General features: G+C 48.1%; 1 protein-coding gene and 1 long non-coding RNA gene across 2 annotated transcripts in view; both read left to right on the forward strand.

Moving 5' to 3' along the window:
• The window catches only part of tll1 (tolloid-like 1), a 447,864-nt gene that overhangs the window by 396,004 nt on the left and 43,226 nt on the right, over window positions 1-8,634 (forward strand). The gene's annotated exons all lie outside the window — the stretch shown is intronic.
• Window positions 1-8,634, forward strand: part of LOC135561538 (uncharacterized) — a 34,263-nt gene that overhangs the window by 25,365 nt on the left and 264 nt on the right. Inside the window, exon 3 of the long non-coding RNA XR_010459550.1 lies at window positions 6,766-7,023. This is a non-coding gene — a long non-coding RNA (uncharacterized LOC135561538). The remainder of the gene's footprint in view (window positions 1-6,765; window positions 7,024-8,634) is intronic.

An 8,634-nucleotide genomic window follows, 5' to 3' on the forward strand; every position in this document is an offset into this window, starting at 1 on the left:
TGGAGACATATCAGGGCCAGGGTTAGGTTGCAGGGGGTTTGGAGACATTGCATATCAGGGCCAGGGTTGGGTTGCAGGGGTTTGGAGACATATCAGGGCCAGGGTTAGAGATTGCAGGGGTGTGGAGACATATCAGGGCCAGGGTTAGGTTGCAGGGGTTTGGAGACATATCAGGGCCAGGGTTAGGTTGCAGGGGTTTGGAGACATATCAGGGCCAGGGTTAGGTTGCAGGGGTTTGGAGACATATCAGGGCCAGGGTTAGGTCAGGGGTTTGGAGCCAGGGCCAGGGTTGGGTTGCAGGAGGTTTGGAGACATATCAGGGCCAGGGTTAGGTTGCAGGGGTTTGGAGACATATCAGGGCCAGGGTTAGGTTGCAGTGGGTTTGGAGACATATCAGGGCCAGGGTTGGGTTGCAGGGGTTTGGAGACATGTCAGGGCCAGGGTTAGGTTGCAGGGGGTTTGGAGACATATCAGGGCCAGGGTTAGGTTGCAGGGGGTTTGGAGACATATCAGGGCCAGGGTTGGGTTGCAGGGGGTTTGGAGACATATCAGGGCCAGGGTTAGGTTGCAGGGGGTTTGGAGACATATCAGGGCCAGGGTTAGGTTGCAGGGGGTTTGGAGACATATCAGGGCCAGGGTCAGGTTGCAGGGGGTTTGGAGACATATCAGGGCCAGGGTTAGGTTGCAGGGGGTTTGGAGACATTGCATATCAGGGCCAGGGTTGGGTTGCAGGGGGTTTGGAGACATATCAGGGCCAGGGTTAGGTTGCAGGGGTTTGGAGACATATCAGGGCCAGGGTTAGGTTGCAGGGGGTTTGGAGACATATCAGGGCCAGGGTCAGGTTGCAGGGGGTTTGGAGACATATCAGGGCCAGGGTTAGGTTGCAGGGGGTTTGGAGACATTGCATATCAGGGCCAGGGTTAGGTTGCAAGGGGTTTGGAGACATATCAGGGCCAGGGTCAGGTTGCAGGGGGTTTGGAGACATATCAGGGCCAGGGTTAGGTTGCAGGGGGTTTGGAGACATTGCATATCAGGGCCAGGGTTAGGTTGCAGGGAGTTTGGAGACATATCAGGGCCAGGGATAGGTTGCAGGGGGTTTGGAGACATTGTATATCAGGGCCAGGGTTTGGTTGCAGGGGGTTTGGAGACATTGCATATCAGGGCCAGGGTTAGGTTGCAGGGGGGGTTTGGAGACATATCAGGGCCAGGGTCAGGTTGCAGGGGGTTTGGAGACATTGTATATCAGGGCCAGGGTTAGGTTGCAGGGGGTTTGGAGACATTGCATATCAGGGCCAGGGTTAGGTTGCAGGGGTTTGGAGACATATCAGGGCCAGGGTTAGGTTGCAGGGGTTTGGAGACATTGCATATCAGGGCCAGGGTCAGGTTGCAGGGGTTTGGAGACATATCAGGGCCAGGGTTAGGTTGCAGGGGGTTTGGAGACATTGCATATCAGGGCCAGGGTTAGGTTGCAGGGGGTTGGAGACATATCAGGGCCAGGGTTAGGTTGCAGGGGTTTGGAGACATATCATATCAGGGCCAGGGTTAGGTTGCAGGGGTTTGGAGACATTGCATATCATGGCCAGGGTTAGGTTGCAGGGGGTTTGGAGACATTGCATATCAGGGCCAGGAGTTAGGTTGCAGGGGTTTGGAGACATTGCATATCAGGGCCAGGGTTAGGTTGCAGGGGGTTTGGAGACATTGCATATCAGGGCCAGGGTTAGGTTGCAGGGGGTTTGGAGACATATCAGGGCCAGGGTCAGGTTGCAGGGGGTTTGGAGACATTGTATATCAGGGCCAGGGTTAGGTTGCAGGGGGTTTGGAGACATTGCATATCAGGGCCAGGGTTAGGTTGCAGGGGTTTGGAGACATATCAGGGCCAGGGTTAGGTTGCAGGGGGTTTGGAGACATATCAGGGCCAGGGTTAGGTTGCAGGGGGTTTGGAGACATTGCATATCAGGGCCAGGGTTAGGTTGCAGGGGGTTTGGAGACATATCAGGGCCAGGGTTAGGTTGCAGGGGGTTTGGAGACATTGCATATCAGGGCCAGGGTTAGGTTGCAGGGGGTTTGGAGACATATCAGGGCCAGGGTTGGGTTGCAGGGGGTTTGGAGACATATCAGGGCCAGGGTTAAGTTGCAGGGGTTTGGAGACATATCAGGGCCAGGGTTAAGTTGCAGGGGTTTGGAGACATATCAGGGCCAGGGTTAGGTTGCAGGGGTTTGGAGACATATCAGGGCCAGGGTTAGGTTGCAGGGGGTTTGGAGACATATCAGGGCCAGGGTTAGGTTGCAGGAGGTTTGGAGACATATCAGGGCCAGGGTTAGGTTGCAGGGGTTTGGAGACATATCAGGGCCAGGGTTAGGTTGCAGGGGGTTTGGAGACATATCAGGGCCAGGGTTGGGTTGCAGGGGGTTTGGAGACATTGCATATCAGGGCCAGGGTTAGGTTGCAGGGGGTGTGGAGACATATCAGGGCCAGGGTTAGGTTGCAGGGGGTTTGGAGACATATCAGGGCCAGGGTTAGGTTGCAGGGGGTTTGGAGACATATCAGGGCCAGGGTTAGGTTGCAGGGGGTTTGGAGACATATCAGGGCCAGGGTTAGGGTGCAGGGGGTTTGGAGACATATCAGGACCAGGGTTAGGTTGCAGGGGGTTTGGAGACATATCAGGGCCAGGGTTAGGTTGCACGTTACCTGATATCAACAAAAGATGAATAACTAGGCACCTTGGTTTCATAACCTTGCACGGCTTCCCTTTTTTAAGAGACCTACCGCAAACGAATTCTACAAGTGAGTTTCCCGACAATACAAAACAGTCATTTAAAACCATTAGACCTTGTTAGTGACACAAGTTCGTACTGTTCACATCATGCCACAAATACATTCGCACTTGGACGAGTGGACGGAGTGAAAAAGAGCGAGTTCCCGCAGACAAAATGTTTCATGGATGGGAGAGCACATTGTCAGATGTTCTCACCCAGCGACAATGTTAGTTTCCTCCAGAGTTCAGTAAAGAAATACCACTGAAAATGGTCATTTTCTCTGAGAGATGTAAGAAATAGAGGCCAAGGAAAGGGAGAGAGGGACAGTGTGTATGTATGAGTCATGTGAGTGTGTGAGTAGATTGGGTGTGGAGGTCGATTGAGAGAACCGGTTGGGGATTGTTGAGCTGCCGCTGACAGCCAGGTGGAGAGGCAGCAAGTTGGACCAGACACTCTGCAGAGGGAAGAGGAGCAGGTTGGACCAGACACTCTGCAGAGGGAAGAGGAGCAGGTTGGACCAGACACTCTGCAGAGGGAAGAGGAGCAGGTTGGACCAGACACTCTGCAGAGGGAAGAGGAGCAGGTTGGACCAGACACTCTGCAGAGGGAAGAGGAGCAGGTTGGACCAGACACTCTGCAGAGGGAAGAGGAGCAGGTTGGACCAGACACTCTGCAGAGGGAAGAGGAGCAGGTTGGACCAGACACTCTGCAGAGGGAAGAGGAGCAGGTTGGACCAGACACTCTGCAGAGGGAAGAGGAGCAGGTTGGACCAGACACTCTGCAGAGGAAGAGGAGCAGGTTGGACCAGACACTCTGCAGAGGGAAGAGGAGCAGGTTGGACCAGACACTCTGCAGAGGAAGAGGAGCAGGTTGGACCAGACACTCTGCAGAGGGAAGAGGAGCAGGTTGGACCAGACACTCTGCAGAGGGAAGAGGAGCAGGTTGGACCAGACACTCTGCAGAGGGAAGAGGAGCAGGTTGGACCTGACACTCTGCAGAGGGAAGAGGAGCAGGTTGGACCAGACACTCTGCAGAGGAAGAGGAGCAGGTTGGACCAGACACTCTACAGAGGGAAGAGGAGCAGGTTGGACCTGACACTCTGCAGAGGGAAGAGGAGCAGGTTGGACCAGACACTCTGCAGAGGGAAGAGGAGCAGGTTGGACCAGACACTCTGGGTTCTGAGGACAGAACCCAGGCCAGCCAGAGAGAGGGGTTCCTTTAGTAAACTTCAACTAAAGGAGTGCAAATAGCGAGATTTTTTTTACCGAGTTGAGGAGACCCGCGATCTTTACACCAGCAAAACAAAAATAGTTTACACTACACAACAATGAAATTGTGGATTTGTTCCACCATAAATGAATAGGTTATTAGTAGATTAAAATCTACTAGTCACAGACTTGACATGCTACAACGTCAAGGATAACAAAGTACAGGAGACAACGTAGCAATGGCTTAGAGACAAGTCTCTGAATGTCCTTGATGAAACTCCCTCACGACGCCAGGACAGCGGAGTCAATCACCACCTTCCGGAGACACCTGAAACCCCACCTCTTTAAGGAATACCTAGGATAGGATAAAGTAATCCCTCTCACCCCCCCCCCCTTAAAAGATTTAGATGCACTACTGTTCCACTGGATGTCATAAGGTGAATGCACCAATTTGTAAGTCGCTCTGGATAAGAGCGTCTGCTAAATGACTTAAATGTAAATGTAATGAAAACCTGCTCCAGAGCTCAGGACCTCAGACTGCGGAAAAGGTTCACCTTCCACCAGGACAACAACCCTAAGCACACAGCCAAGACAAGGTAGGAGTGGCTTAGGGACACGTCTCTGAATGTCCTTGATGAAAACCTGCTCCAGACCTCAGGACCTCAGACTGGGGAAAAGGTTCACCTTCCAACAGGAACCCTAAGCACACAGCCAAGACAAGGTAGGAGTGGCTTCGGGACAAGTATCTGAATGTCCTTGAGTGGCCCAGCCAGAGCCCGGACTTGAACCCGATCGAATATCAGAGGAGAGACCTGAAAATAGCTGTGCAGCGACGCTCCCCATCCAACCTCACAGAGCTTGAGAAGATCTGCAGAGAAGAATGGGAGAAACTCCCCAAATACAGGTGTGCCAAGCTAGTAGCGTCAAACCCAAGAAGACTCAAGGCTGTTATCGCCTCCAAACGTGCTACTGAGTAAAGGGTCTGAATACTGATGTAAATGTCATAAATCCAGGTTTTAATTATTATGTTTTGCAAACATGTCAAAGAAACTTTTGCTTTCATTATGGGGTATTTTGTACAGATTGATATAGGAGAAAAAAGTGTTTACACAGATGTAGTATTAATAAACATGATATAATTACAGTCTTTACACAGATGTAGTATTAGTATATATATATATATTAGATTATTATAGTCTTTACACAGATGTAGTATTAGTATATATATATATATATATATCCTCCTCCCAGAGCGCTAAGAACCTTGGCGTGATCCTGGACAACACCCTGTCGTTCTCAACTAACATCAAGGCGGTGGCCCGTTCCTGTAGGTTCATGCTCTACAACATCCGCAGAGTACGACCCTGCCTCACACAGGAAGCGGCGCAGGTCCTAATCCAGGCACTTGTCATCTCCCGTCTGGATTACTGCAACTCGCTGTTGGCTGGGCTCCCTGCCTGTGCCATTAAACCCCTACAACTCATCCAGAACGCCGCAGCCCGTATGGTGTTCAACCTTCCCAAGTTCTCTCACGTCACCCCGCTCCTCCGCTCTCTCCACTGGCTTCCAGTTGAAGCTCGCATCCGCTACAAGACCATGGTGCTTGCCTACGGAGCTGTGAGGGGAACGGCACCTCAGTACCTCCAGGCTCTGATCAGGCCCTTCACACAAACAAGGGCACTGCGTTCATCCACCTCTGGCCTGCTCGCCTCCCTACCACTGAGGAAGTACAGTTCCCGCGCAGCCCAGTCAAAACTGTTCGCTGCTCTGGCCCCCCAATGGTGGAACAAACTCCCTCACGACGCCAGGACAGCGGAGTCAATCACCACCTTCCTTTCTGAAACCCCACCTCTTTCAGGAATACCTAGGATAGGATAAAGTAATCCTTCTCAACCCCCCCCCCCTTAAAAGATTTAGATGCACTATTGTAAAGTGGCTGTTCCACTGGATGTCTTAAGGTGAACGCACCAATTTGTAAGTCGCTCTGGATAAGAGCGTCTGCTAAATGACTTAAATGTAAATGTATTATATATATTATTATTACAGTCTTTACACAGATTATTACAGTCTTTTACACAGATGTAGTATTAGTATATATATATATATTATATTATTATAGTCTTTACACAGATGTAGTATTAGTATATATATATATATTATATTATTATAGTCTTTACACAGATGTGGTATTAATAAATATGATATTGTTGTAGTCTTTACACAGAAGTAGTATTAATAAATATTATATTTTTAAATACTTTACACAGCTGTAGTATATATATATATATATATATATTATAGTCTTTACACAGATGAAGTATTAATAAATAGTATATTGTTATAGATTTTACACAGGTGTAGTATTAGTATATATATATATATATTATAGTCTTTACACAGGTGTAGTATTAGTATATATATATATGTGGTATTAATAAATATAATAAATAAATATGATATTGCTGTAGTCTTTACACATTAGTATTATATTATTAAATACTTTACACAGCTGTAGTATTAATATATACTATATTATTATAGTATTTACAAAGCTGTAGTATTAATGTATATTATGTTATTATAGTATTTACACAGCTGTAGTATTAATGTATATATATTATTATAGTCTTTACACAGCTGTAGTATTAATGTATATATATTATTATAGTCTTTACACAGCTGTAGTATTAATGTATATTATACTATTGTAATCCTTACACAACCGATAGCTTGACTCTGATACCTCCTCTCCTCTCCTCTCCTCTCCTCTCCTCTCCTCTCCTCTCCTCTCCTCCTCCAGACTATAGGCCTATGAACTCCAGTCAAGAATCAGCCTCCGGTCCCAGGACCCAGACTGGGAAAACAGCTGCTGGAAGGACTGGGAAGGCTGGGAAAGCCGTAAAGAGTGGGAATACTGTGAAGTCGGCTAGATTTTGGAAAACAGAGAATGCCTGGAGTGTTGTTGTGAAGAATCGTGTTCCCAGAGCAGCAACCTCCCGAGCTGAGAGGATCTGGCCAGGGGGAGTCATACCTTACATCATAGGAGGAAACTTCACCGGTGAGTATATATGATGGATCTGGCCAGGAGGACTCATACCTTACCTCATAGGAGGAAACTACACTGGTCAGTATGTATGATGGATCTGGAAAGGAGGACTCATACCTTACCTCAAAGGAGGAAACTAGACTGGTGAGTATATATGATGAATCTGGCCAGGAGGACTCATACCTTACCTCATAGGAGGAAACTAGACTGGTGAGTATATATGATGAATCTGGCCAGGAGGACTCATACCTTACCTCATAGGAGGAAACTACACTGTTCAGTATGTATGATGGTATGATGGATCTGGCCAGGAGGACTCATACCTTACCTCATAGGAGAAACTACCTGATCAGTATGATGATGGATCTGGAAAGGAGGACTCATACCTTACCTCAAGGAGGAAACTAGACTGGTGAGTATATATGATGAATCTGGCCAGGAGGACTCATACCTTACCTCATAGGAGGAAACTAGACTGGTGAGAAGATATGATGGATCTGGCCAGGAGGACTCATACCTTACCTCATAGGAGGAACTACACTGGTCAGTATGTATGATGGATCTGGCCAGGAGGACTCATACCCTTACCTCATAGAAGGAACTACACTGGTCAGTATGTATGATGGATCACAGCCAGGAGGACTCATACCTTACCTCATAGGAGGAAACTACACTGTTCAGTATGTATGATGGTATGATGGATCTGGCCAGGAGGACTCATACCTTTACCTCATAGGAGGAAACTAGACTGTTCAGTATGTATGATCTGGCCAGGAGGACTCATACCTTACCTCATAGAAAACTAGACTGGTGATTATGTATGATCGATCTGGCCAGGAGGACTCCATACCTTACCTCATAGGAGGAAACTACACTGTTCAGTATGTATGATGGTATGATAGATCTGGCCAGGAGGACTTCGTACCTTACCTCATAGAGGAACTACACTGGTCAGTATGTATGATGGTATGATAGATCTGGCCAGGAGGACTCGTACCTTACCTCATAGAAGGGAACTACACTGGTCCAGAATATATGATGGATCTGGCCAGGAGGACTCATACCTTAACTCAAAGGAGGAAACTACACTGGTCAGTATGTATGATGGATCTGGCCAGGAGGACTCATACCTTACCTCATGTGGAGGAAACTACACTGTTCAGTATGTACTGTGGATCTGCCAGGAGGACTCATACCTTGTGTCATAGAAGGGAACTACACTGGTCAGTATGTATGATGGATCTGGCCAGGAGGACTCATACCTTACCTCATAGGAGGAAACTACACTGTTCAGTATGTATGATGGTATGATGGATCTGGCCAGGAGGACTCATACCTTACCTCAAAAGGAGGAAACTACACTGGTCAGTATGTATGATGGTATGATGGATCTGGCCAGGAGGACTCATACCTTACCTCATAGGAGGAAACTAGACTGGTGAGAATATATGATGGATCTGGCCAGGAGGACTCATACCTTACCTCATAGGAGGAAACTGGGTCAGGAGGGGGGAGAGAGGGAGGAGGACTCATACCTTACCTCATAGGAGGAAACTACACTGGTCAGTATGTATGATGGATCTGGACTTTATAACATGTGTATGTGTGTGTATATTGTGGAGT

This window comes from Oncorhynchus nerka, linkage group LG18 (genome assembly GCF_034236695.1).
Source record: "Oncorhynchus nerka isolate Pitt River linkage group LG18, Oner_Uvic_2.0, whole genome shotgun sequence".
Classification (NCBI taxonomy): domain Eukaryota; kingdom Metazoa; phylum Chordata; class Actinopteri; order Salmoniformes; family Salmonidae; genus Oncorhynchus; species Oncorhynchus nerka.